Source organism: Hyperolius riggenbachi, chromosome 3 (genome assembly GCF_040937935.1).
Source record: "Hyperolius riggenbachi isolate aHypRig1 chromosome 3, aHypRig1.pri, whole genome shotgun sequence".
Lineage (NCBI taxonomy): Eukaryota > Metazoa > Chordata > Amphibia > Anura > Hyperoliidae > Hyperolius > Hyperolius riggenbachi.
This window is the reverse complement of record NC_090648.1, coordinates 223142547-223154831: the sequence shown is the minus strand read 5'-3', so window position 1 is coordinate 223154831 and position 12285 is coordinate 223142547. Positions and strand designations below refer to the sequence as shown.

The following is a 12285-nucleotide window of genomic DNA, read 5'->3' as shown; positions in this document are numbered from 1 at the left end:
GCGATCAGAGCAAACAGGAAATCCCATTCAGAACGGGATTTCCTGTTTGGCTTCCCCCGTCGACATGGCGATGATCGACGTCATCCACATCATGGTGCACGGGGAGTCCAGATCCACCCCTTAGCGCTGCCTGGCACTGATAGGCCAGGCTACGCAAGGGGTCTGGGGGGGGGGGGGCGCGTTGCGGCAGCGATCGTAAAGTACACGCAGCTAGCAAAGTGCTAGCTGTGTGTACCAAAAAAAAAAAAATAAATAAAGATGCAAATCAGCCCACCAGGGCCTCTGAAATCTTTTGCAGCGGCAGCCTGAACTCAGTTCGGGCTTACCGCCAGGGAGGTTAAAGGAGACCCGAAGTGACATGGGACAAGATGAGATAGACATGTGTATGTACAGTGCCTAGCACACAAATAACTATGCTGTGTTCTTTTTTTTCTTTCTCGGTCTGAAAGAGTTAAATATCAGGTATGTAAGTGGCTGACTCAGTCCTGACTCAGACAGGAAGTGACTACAGTGTGACCCTCACTGATAAGAAATTCCCCTTTTTACCTCTTTCTTGCTCTCAGAAGCCATTTTCTGCTAGGAAAGCGTTTTATAGTTGGATTTTCTTATCAGTGAGGGACACACTGTAGTCACTTCCTGATACCTGATATTTAACTCTTTCAGACTGAGAAAGAAAAAAAGGGACACAGTATAGTTATTTGTGTGCTAGGCACTGTACATACACGTTGATCTTATGTCACGTCACTTCGGGTATCCTTTAAGTAAATAACATTGAAAGCCGCCAACAAGCAAGAGAATGCTCAAAGCAAGCGTGATATTACATTTGTGCCCACTTTTTCATGTGTTAGAAGCTGGAAAGTTATTTTGTAGTTAACATAAAAAAAACAACAACAAAAAACAAAAAAAACAAACTCCCACATTTAATTCAATTCAGAATAAAATTAAATAAGGTTTTTCTATTCAAAAGGAATATACACTGTTCATTGACAGAAAAACCGAAACAGCTGAAGTAAACAACACTAATTTTCTCATTACAATAGTACCTGTCAAGGGGTTGGATACTTTGTGCAATAATACCCAGTTTACAGTGTATGAGCTGTGCCAGGGCATCCATTGCTGCCACATTTCAGGTGTTTCTCAGTGTAACGGAAATGACTCTGCTGTGCACTGAAAACTCACTCAGCAGTGTGCTGCAATGGATGCGTTGCCATTACATTGTATTGACAACATATTTTGGTGTCAACTGGTGTACTAATGCAGCATATTACTTGTAAATCTTCCCCAAGGGCTCTTTCATATCAAAAATTGCAAAACACAATTGCCCTGCAAAGTGACTACAATGTAATTTTAAGGTGCCTTGGCTACCTGACTCATGAAAATGCTCCAGCCCTAAATTACTGCCTACCAGAAGTCATCCAAGGAAGAAAATCTGGAGTACCAGTGGCACAGTCACTTCCCAATTCTCATTGCTGCCGGGTAGTATACAGCTAGCATGCCTGGACTGATTCCACATAAGAGCCAATATAACCAGAATTGCCAAAAAGCAAGAAGTTGAAAAGTAGACCACAGAGCAAGGATATGATCAATCATATTTTCTTTAAAGGGATACTGTAGGGGGGTCGGGGGAAAATGAGCTGAACTTACCCGGGGCTTCTAATGGTCCCCCGCAGACATCCTGTGTTGGCGCAGCCACTCCCCTATGCTCCGGCCCCGCCTCCGGTTCACTTCTGGAATTTCTGACTTTAAAGTCAGAAAACCACTGCGCCTGCGTTGCCGTGTCCTCGCTCCCGCTGATGTCACCAGGAGTGTACTGCGCAGACACAGACCATACTGGGCCCGCGCTATGCGCTCTTGATGACATCAGCGGGATCGAGGACACGGCAACGCAGGCGCAGTGGTTTTCTGACTTTAAAGTCAGAAATTCCAGAAGTGAACCGGAGGTGGGGCCGGAGCATCGGTGAGTGGCTGCGCGGGCACAGGACATCTGCGGGGGACAATTAGAAGCCCCGGGTAAGTTCAGCTCATTTTCCCCCGACCCCCCTACAGTATCCCTTTAAGGCCTCATACATAAGTAAGATGAAACCCGGCCGAGGGGGCCAATAACTACTGCATCTACTGAGAATCCAGACAGAGCGTACAGCAGTGCTCTGACCCCCTGAGCCAGCAATCTACCTGGCGGCTCACTTCAACCAAAGACCATTGTTCTCCCCACTTACCCTTCCTTCTACGTGACGTCACTCGTGCGCCCTACCGCTTAGGAACAGAACACTTTGCTAGTATGCCACTTTAAAAAAAATAAATGCCAGCATCAAGCCATTTGTGTGAACAAGGGTCTTTAATGCAACAGTGATACGTGTAAGACTAGGCCTATATCTTCCTACCGCTGGTTCAGGTCTGACACACATTATTTGCACTACTCAATGGCAGTTCACACATACTGTGGCAATTTACATTTGATATTTAGGCATTTTATATAATAATGGACATCTGTGCCCTAGTTGGCTTTATTTTGTGCGACTTCCTTTCCTAAATTGAGTATTTTGAATAAAGATTTTTGCAAATATAGTTAAGGCCCATATCCACAGCAAGATTTCATTGTTACAGATGAACAATCGTTCCAACCAACACTGTGTAACTATCTTTTAAAGATAAATTTGTAAATGATGATTGCAGACAGCCAACAATGCCTGTTCATTTTGAAAGACCGTCATAATGGATCAAATAGGATCAATTCATTCAACGTCCCAGTGTGTACAGATCTTTAAACAATCTTTCCACTAAAGTCTATGGAACTTCCCAATGTTACTTTTTCATTTAACGATCCTATCATTGACAATCTACTTGTGGCCTATTGCTGCTGTCCACATCTCATCTATACAGATCTTTAGTATGAAGATCATGGAAACTTCAGTTTCCAGCGATTCAGTCTTGCAATGGGTACCTAAGCTTTACTTATGATGTAGCAGCAGGGCTGTGGAGTCGGAGTCGGAGTCGTGGAGTCGTGCAATTTTGGGTGCCTGGAGTCGGAGTCGGAAAAAAATGCACCGACTCCGACTCCTAATGAATTTGTAACTGTAATTAAAATAGAAAATATGATAAAATGTTCTATTTCTCAGATAATAGTCATTAAAAATAATGTATATATACAGTATATATACAGTAATAGCTGTGCTTAGTCCACAAAATGAAATAAACCAATCAAAATTAGTTACTTGTGCTGCTTCAATAAAGCAGTCCTCGTATTTTTAAGGTCAGATATACATATCTGATTGTGACTGTATATATATGATGTGTACACAGGAATCTCTTATATATACTAAATAACATCTATGCTGTAAGAATAAAGCCTGATGTGTAGCTGTGTCACTAATAGAGATGGTCAACGAGATGGAAATAATTCTGCGTTGATGCTGATTTATGCAAATGTACGCACTCCCTTTGCTGATGAAATCAAATAATTTGATATGTTGTTAAAATTTGGTTTGGTGACTACAAATTAAAGGGTACCTGAGAAGGATGAAAAGTAAAGTTTTATACATACCTGGGGCTTCCTCCAGCCCCCTTCAGGCTAATCAGTCCCTCGCTGTCCTCCACCACCCGGATCTTCTGCTATGAGTCCTGGTAATTCAGCCAGTCAGCGCTGTCCGGCCGCATGCCGCTCCCACAGCCAGGAACATTCTGCACCTGCGCAATAGTGCTGCACAGGTGAAGTATGCTCCTGGCGGCGGAGTGTGTGCATGCGCACTACGCCCGACTGGCTCAAGTACCTGGACTCATAGCAGAAGATCGGAGTGGTGGAGGAGGACAACGAGGGACTGATTATCCTGAAGGCGGCTGGAGGAAGCCCCAGGTATGTATAAATCTTTAATTTCATCTGTCTCAGGTTTACTTTGTTACACAGTAGTACTCTACATATGCACTCCCCACAGAGCTGCAGGGAATCCACTGAGAATGCTGTGCACATTGAACACAGAGGTGTTGTCTGTTTACAATCTCCTCATTCCCCTGCAGAGTACCTGCACATCACTCTTACATGTACCCACACTTACATTGCCTAGGGCCTGATGGATGTTCTTTGTTCCGGTTTGTACCTTTTACAAGTACTCTTACCAAGGACTAGTTTTAGTCTAAAGGGAATAAATATAGTAGTCTACATATCCTTCTCACTTCAGTTGACTTGTAAAATTCCTAAAGGTTGGCAGTTAAGAGACGAATTTCATGTTACATACTTTTAATCAACAAAATTGTAATATGCAAATTAGAGGAGTCGGAGTCGAGGAGTCTGAGTCGGTGGAACTGAGGAGTCGGAGTCGGTGGATTTTTGGACCGACTCCACAGCCCTGTGTAGCAGACATTCTTTGGGGGATTTTTGTTGTGTGTTTATAGCGTAGTGTGAACAAATGTCATTAAGACAGAGATTACTACACGGTCCTAGAATTTTACTTAAACTATAAAAACGTCACTTACGGACTGTTTCCTCCGGCGATCTGCGATCAGGAAATCCCGTTTCATTGGGAGTCCCGATCCACCCCTCAGCGCTGCCTGGCGCTGATAGGCCAGGCTACGTAAGGGGTCTGGAGGGGGGGGGGGGAGGGCGGCCGGTAGCGGCGAATCGGCGCGGAGGCAATCGGTATGCACACGCAGCTAGCAAAAAATTATGCAGATCGGCCCCGCAGGGCCTGAGAAATCCTCCTGGACGGCTTACCTCCAGGAAGGTTAATTCATAAACATTAGAGCAAGTGGTATGCGGACGGGGGATTACCGCTCCCTAAGAAGTAGCGATAAGCATGCGGAATACATACAAGTGAATGGAGACAGACCTCCCAAGCAGCAGCAGAAAAACAAAAGTTTGCTTTCCTAAAACAGAAAGAATTTGCGATAATTCAGGTTGGAGTGAGCTTGAGATGTCTCCCAGAGCACCACTGCTGAATATATGCAAATTAACCATTGTACCCTTAGAAGCTAAACACACCTCCAGAACCGCTGGAATGCAATGATGTGTCAACTTGTTAATTTGTACAGAGCCATAATAATCCAACATGCATACAGACTGTTTTGGATTGTTTGATCCTCATCAGTGCATGGCATGGATTAATTTGGCTCTATGGAGTAGGGCTTGTGAATCCGAGAGGCACAGACTAACCAGCAAGCTCATGGTGACCCAGAACTCATTGGAGTGTGTAAGGGACTACAATGGTCCTCAAAGCAGCAGCAGAGAGAGCAGTGCACGGAGGGACTCAGGCAGCTTCTCTGTTTCCGCAAGTTTACCGACAGCCTTTTTCGGAAAATCTCCGCACTTGTATCGCAACAGGCAACATTTTTATGAATGACCACCCAGAAGTCTAAAATACCGACAGCTGAGTTTTCCCGCACTGATTCTCATTACCGACAACACTTTTATGAATGATAGCCAATGAGATTTTCCAGATTTATTGTTCGATTGCTTTTCTGATTGATTTCCATTTACTTCTACGAGAAATCGACCGAAAATCATATCGGACCTGTCGGATATTGTCTATTGAAACCATCTATCTGCCAAAAAATCTCATGGTGTATTCTCAGCATTAAAGACAGAGCTTGGGAAGATGCTGCTAGGTGAGTATGTAGGTTTATATCTCAGAGTGCTACTCTTATCTGCTTTAATGCTTTGTGCTTACACGCAAATGCTGGTAATCGACCTATGCCGCCCGATACAAAAGCTCCTATTCACTTGAATGGGAGCATTTGACGACAAGTTCTGGACGCTGCCGGTAAACCCCCGCCAAGCGTTCGTGTGAACCGGCCCTTAAAGAAAACACTACAGTATACAAATATGCAAATCCAAAAGCCACAAACGCAGAAACAAACATTTAAAGTGGATGTTTTCTGAACAGGCAAATGTGTTCTCAACCTTAACCTTCCACATGATGGACAAACCTTAGACGTGCATACACACATCCAATTTTGATTGGCCAAATGTACCACTTTCATGTAGTATGAGAGTTTACCTACATCAGCGCCGTTTTTCTTTCAGACCACATGGTGGAGGGCCGGCAGACATTCCCTCCCCCCCCCCCGGAAAAAAATATAGCAGCAGATTTCCCCACAAAATGCTATTGGAGTGATAGCAGATTCTCCACAAAATGCACTCAGATTGGACACAGATTTGCCCACAAACTGCAATCAGATTGGCTGCAGATTTACCCACAAAATACATTCAGATTGGCTGCAGATTTACCCACAAAATACATTCAGATTGACTGCAGATTTAGGCCACATACAGACATCAGACCATAGTCTTTGGAAAATGAAAGCTCACAGACCAATCTTACCACCCTTCCTGTAGTATAAGAGCCATACTCTACACAGTCTTTTCTATGGAGCTGAACTCCACATCAGAAAAAAATCATTGCAAGATGCTGCACACACAGATGCTGTACAGACACAAAAGATCAGTATCTGCAAAAGATCTGTTCCTGCCAAAAATCCATTCCTGCAAATTGCAATGATAGTCTATGAGATCTGCAGATCATCATACACACATGATTTAACTGACATTCATCTGCAGATCAGATCCACCAGGATGGATTTTCAGATCTGCAGATCTGCAGATGAATGTCAGTTAAATCATGTGTGTATGATGATCTGGAGATCTCATAGACTATCATTGCAATTTGCAGGAATGGATTTTTGGCAGGAACAGATCTTTTGCAGATACTGATCTTTTGTGTCTGTACAGCATCTGTGTGTGCAGCATCTTGCAATGATTTTTTTCTGATGTGGAGTTCAGCTCCATAGAAAAGACTGTGTAGAGTATGGCTCTTATACTACAGGAAGGGTGTTAAGATTGGTCTGTGATCTTTCATTTTCCAAAGACTATGGTCTGATGTCTGTATGTGGCCTTACCCACAAAATACATTCAGATTGGCTGCAGATTTACCCACAAAATACATTCAGATTGGCTGCAGATTTACCCACAAAATACATTCAGATTGGCTGCAGATTTACCCACAAAATACATTCAGATTGGCTGCAGATTTACCCACAAAATACATTCAGATTGGCTGCAGATGTGCCCCCTCCCCCCCCGGAAAAAAAAATCTAGCAGCAGATCAGCAGATTTCCCCACAAAATGCTATTGGAGTGATAGCAGATTCCCCACAATGTACAACCAGATTGGCAGCAGATTCTCCACAAAATGCACTCAGATTGGCCGCAGATTTGCCCACAAACTGCAATCAGATTGGCTGCAGATGTACCCACAAAATACATTCAGATTGGCTGCAGATGTGCCCACAAAATGCACTAAGATTGCCCGCAAATGTGCCCACAAAATGCACTCAGATTGGCCGCAGTTGTGCCCACAAAATGCACTCAGATTGGCCGCAGTTGTGCCCATAAAATGCACTCAGATTGGCCGCAGTTGTGCCCACAAAATGCACTCAGATTGGCCGCAGTTGTGCCCACAAAATGCACTCAGATTGGCCGCAGTTGTGCCCACAAAATGCACTCAGATTGGCCGCAGTTGTGCCCACAAAATGCACTCAGATTGGCCACAGTTGTGCCCACAAAATGCACTCAGATTGGCCGCAGTTGTGCCCACAAAATGCACTCAGATTGGCCGCAGTTGTGCCCACAAAATGCACTCAGATTGGCCGCAGTTGTGCCCACAAAATGCACTCAGATTGGCTGCAGTTGTGCCCACAAAATGCACTCAGATTGGCCGCAGTTGTGCCCACAAAATGCACTCAGATTGGCCGCAGTTGTGCCCACAAAATGCACTCAGATTGGCCGCAGTTGTGCCCACAAAATGCACTCAGATTGGCCGCAGTTGTGCCCACAAAATGCACTCAGATTGGCCGCAGTTGTGCCCACAAAATGCACTCAGATTGGCCGCAGTTGTGCCCACAAAATGTACTCAGATTGGCCGCAGTTGTGCCCACAAAATGTACTCAGATTGGCCGCAGTTGTGCCCACAAAATGTACTCAGATTGCCCGCAAATGTGCCCACAAAATGCAGTCAGATTGCCCGCAGATCATTTTTACATCTTTCTGCGGCCGTTATCAACGTGTTTCCTCCACTCCACTGCAATGATCTGCCCGTGTGACGTCACCACTCCCCAGACACAGCGCAACGTTACCAGCAGAAGCAGCAGGCGGTCAGTAAAAATGAACAGGCTGCTCAGTGTAATAATTCACGGGAAACCACCCGTGAATTCAGATTGCCCAGAACGCCCCCTCCCTCGTTGTCCCCCGTGCTGCCGCCTGTAACTCACCTCAGATCAGCAGGAGCGGGCAGGAGATCGGACTCGGAGCCAGTCACACCGGCGCACGGCAGCCGCGCGGTGAATTTGAATGGAGGACGTGACATCATCGGTCACGTCCAGCACGTAAAGTCCCCCGTGCGGCTGTCATGCGCTGGTGTGACTGGTTCCTATCTTCTGCTGCCGCCGCCGCCGATCTGAGATGTGTTAGAGGCGGCAGCACGGGGAACAAAGAGGGGGAAGCCTGTAAATATATATAATATATAGTCCGCGCAGCACGGGGGAAAGGGTTTTTATTTTTTTTAAAAATGAATAAATAAAAGTTGCGCTACACTACAGCATGGAGCAGGGGGGCCGCAGCAGGAGGCCTGGCGGGCCGCCAGTTGGACAGCACTGACCTACATAATCTATTCACAGTATTTAATCTGTTGTACCCCTCATATTTCATAGAAGTAGTAGAATTTGCCAATCGAATTTGGATGAGTTAACACACCCTTACCTCTGTTATTTATGTTTCTGGTAAAATATATTTAAAAAAAAAACAAAAACAAAAAAAAAAAACTGTATAAAACTTAAAGGACAACTAAAGCGAGAGTGACATGGAGGCTGCCATATTTATTTCCTTTTAAGTAATACCAGTTGCCTGGCTGTCCTGCTAATCCTCTGCCTCTAATACTTTTAGCCACAGATCCTGAACAAGATCTGATAAGAATATATCTGCACGCTTGTTTCTGGTGTAATTCAGACACTACTGCAGTCAAATAGATCAGCAGGGCTGCCAAGCAACTGGTATTGCTTCAAAGGAAATAAATATGGGCGCCACCATATCACTCTCAATACAGTTGAGTTTATCAGTTGACAAGGTGACAGTTGATATCTAACAAATTCACCCTGGAAAAACATGTATGGCTTCTTATGATCCTGAAGCTAATATTGGGCAATGATGATAAAGTACACTACTGGAAATTACCATTAGTGAAATCTGAGATATCCAGATGATCTCAGCCAAGCCCACACCTCCTTACCTCTCCTACTCCGTCGTGCCATCATCCCTCTCCCCCTTTCCACAGAAACAGAACACAGCATGGTGGCATAGTGGTTAGCACTCTCGCCTTACAACGCTGGGTCCCCGGTTCGAATGCCAGCCAGGGCAACATCTGCAAGGAGTTTGTAAGTTGTCTGGGTGGGTTTCCTTCAAGCATTTAGGTTTCCTCACACATCCCAAAAACATACAGATAAGTTAATTGGCTTCCCCCTAAATTGACCCTAGACTACAATACATACATTACACAATACATACATAGACATACGACTATGGTAGATGTGAGCCCATCTGAGGGACAATTAAGTGACAAGACAATAGGCTCTGTACAGTGCTGCAGAAGATGTCGGCGCTATATAAATACTAAATAATAATACATTGCTAGCCTACAAGCTGTACAGAATGTAGCCTCATACTGTCATCAGAGGGATCGAGTCCTGATCCCAGTGGGCAACAGTACTCACACCTTGAAGCTCAACTGACTTTTTTCTCAGCTCTACTTACATCTGCTGAAAATTACTGCCTCAGGCAGGGGTCACACTTACCGGCTTTCGTACGCGTTTTCTGCACAGAAAAACTGACTTCAACTGAGAACTCATGTTAATCAATGAGCTAGGTCACACTTTAATGCAGATTTCGCATGCAGAAAAAAAACTGACATCTTGCGCAATTTGTCAGTTTTCTCTATAAATTACATTAGCTGTTTTACGGTAGAGGTCACATTTGTCTTTCAGTTTTCTGAATAGGGTATAAACTGAAAGACAAGTGTGACCCCTAACAGTTTCCACTGATGGCAACCTCTGACTTTGCAGTTTGTCATAGAGTCAGTTAAATTACCCAAGTTTACTTCAGGATTACTTTAACCCATACTTCATTAAACAGCAAAATCCAAGTCATAATTATGTTAAGCAATTCACTGGACAAGCTTCTACAACTGGCAACAGTAACACAAAGGCACTAGTGAAGCCGGTAATATGGGTGAAGCATAGGCCACTCTATGAAATTTCGTGGTGGCAGAGAGCAGCGCACATATCCTTGAGGGGACTATTCAGTGGTGGTGGAGATTGTGCTACATATATCGTAGGTGTATAGATTAGTTCTAGCAGTATGTAGAGGGTGGGTTAGTAAGCGCTAGTCTATTTTAGGGGACCCAGCAGGAAACCTCATAGGGAAGTTCCGCTAATGTGATTGGGTGGCCAGCACCCTCTTTAACTGCTATGTTTTCAATAGGTTATAGTAGACTACGCCCACACTATTTGGCCAATCCCAACATTTTGTGCTGTAAGAGGCCACTGCGATTGGAGAACTGTTCCCTATGAGGATTCCTGCTGGGTCCCCTACACTAGACTAGCACTGGTTAGGCTGAGAAGAGTGTTAGGTAAAGTGATTATAGAGTATCTGTAACATTACCAATATCCTACTATCAGTGTAAGCCTGCCCCCAATAATAAAAGATCAGTAATTTTACATATTCTAATAGCAGCTTCACCTGGAGCCCAGATTTCCTTGGCACCCTACCCTTTTACAGCATATAGAGGCACAAGATGCCTGCAACACTGTGACAAGAACACCACGGGCACTGGATGAATGCCATATGTAAATAATACAGGTGTACACACAGTTACAGTTTAGGCTAGGAACAGAGAGAGTGCTACTTTGGGTCAAGAGGTGCACATGTCTTTATACCAGACCATATTACAAAAAGACTTTCTGCAAGAGCTGTTATCTTGCGACAAAAGGGCAGGATATGCAAAGGGCCATAATAAAAACAGGAGTATATGGCATTTGATGACAGCATAAACTTACATGCAATATGGGTATTAGGAAATGGCAGGGCTCTGACCTACTGGTGACACGCTGCTGTGTTGCAGTGCCAGTGACAGCTTATAGTAAAGCTAAAGGAAGGTGCTCCAATCCGTATATATCATTCATTTCCCCTAACTTATCATGGTTAAGATGTGTGAATCATGCTTGCATTTGCAATCACAGAGCAAGCATGGCCATTCAGCCTGCTGTATTGTCTCATAAGCCTGCACACTGATAGGTATAGGGAGCAGCCCATCCTGAGCCCTCTATACAATGCTCAGCCCTCTCTCTGCTCCTGTGTATGGCTCCATCCATGTCTCTGCAGGGGAGCACACAGCACCATGTCCCCTCACTACAGGCCCAGGATCTCCGCAGTGTCTACTCACCCAGTCCTGGCCGGAGTCTGACAGTCACACGTTCAGCGACTGAGGGGCTAACCGAGTAGTAGACCCACAGCAAATACCGGGAATCGGCCTGGTTAGTAGGCCGGGACCGGGAAAAACTAACATGGCGGAGAGAGACTGGGCCTTGGGAAGAGGAGGGCACTGCCTCACTGAGGGAGGAGAGACGAGGCCGGCCGGGGGAGGAGCCTGCTGCTGCTGGGGGAGCACGGCTGGCTGAGGCGGCTGCTGCTGGCACGGCGGGGAGTGTAGGGCTGGGGAGGTGGGCAGGATAGGATAGCGGCTCAGGGAGGAGAGGCCATGGTGGGGACACAAGCAGGCGTGCTGAGGGGATGCAGGCAATATGGAGACTGCAAGACCGAAGGGAAACAACAATGGAGGGGCAGACTCTGGCCATGATACATCACATGACTGGAGAGGCATAGTGATGACACCGTGTTCTGTCATGCTGGCGTGTTGTGGGACGTGCAGCTGCTCTGTGTGCTGCTTTGCGATACGGTGCAATACATGTGGGCATTTTCGGTGCGTTTAACAATTCCGGGTCGCTGAAGGATTGTTTACATCCTACAACACGTGACACACGTCCTAATATATGTGTACATTCAGGGCTAGAGCACCTTTCACGTCATCCTTTCCTACTCGTTTTGCACAGAATGTAAATTCATTGTATTCAGGTGTAATGTGACTGGCCTTCCCTGAGGCGACCCTGCAAGATGAATAGCTCCCGTTAGACTGGTATTTTTACTTCCTGTGAAGTTCCCAAAGTGGGGCCTACTTCCTTGTTCTTTTACCAT

General features: G+C 45.3%; 1 protein-coding gene across 1 annotated transcript in view; it reads right to left on the bottom strand.

Moving 5' to 3' along the window:
* Positions 1-12034, bottom strand: part of ZNF592 (zinc finger protein 592) — a 49391-nt gene extending 37357 nt beyond the window's left edge. The window contains exon 1 of the mRNA XM_068275821.1: positions 11477-12034. The gene's annotated coding sequence lies outside the window, so the exon portion shown is untranslated. The remainder of the gene's footprint in view (positions 1-11476) is intronic.
* Positions 12035-12285: the final 251 nt, after the last annotated feature.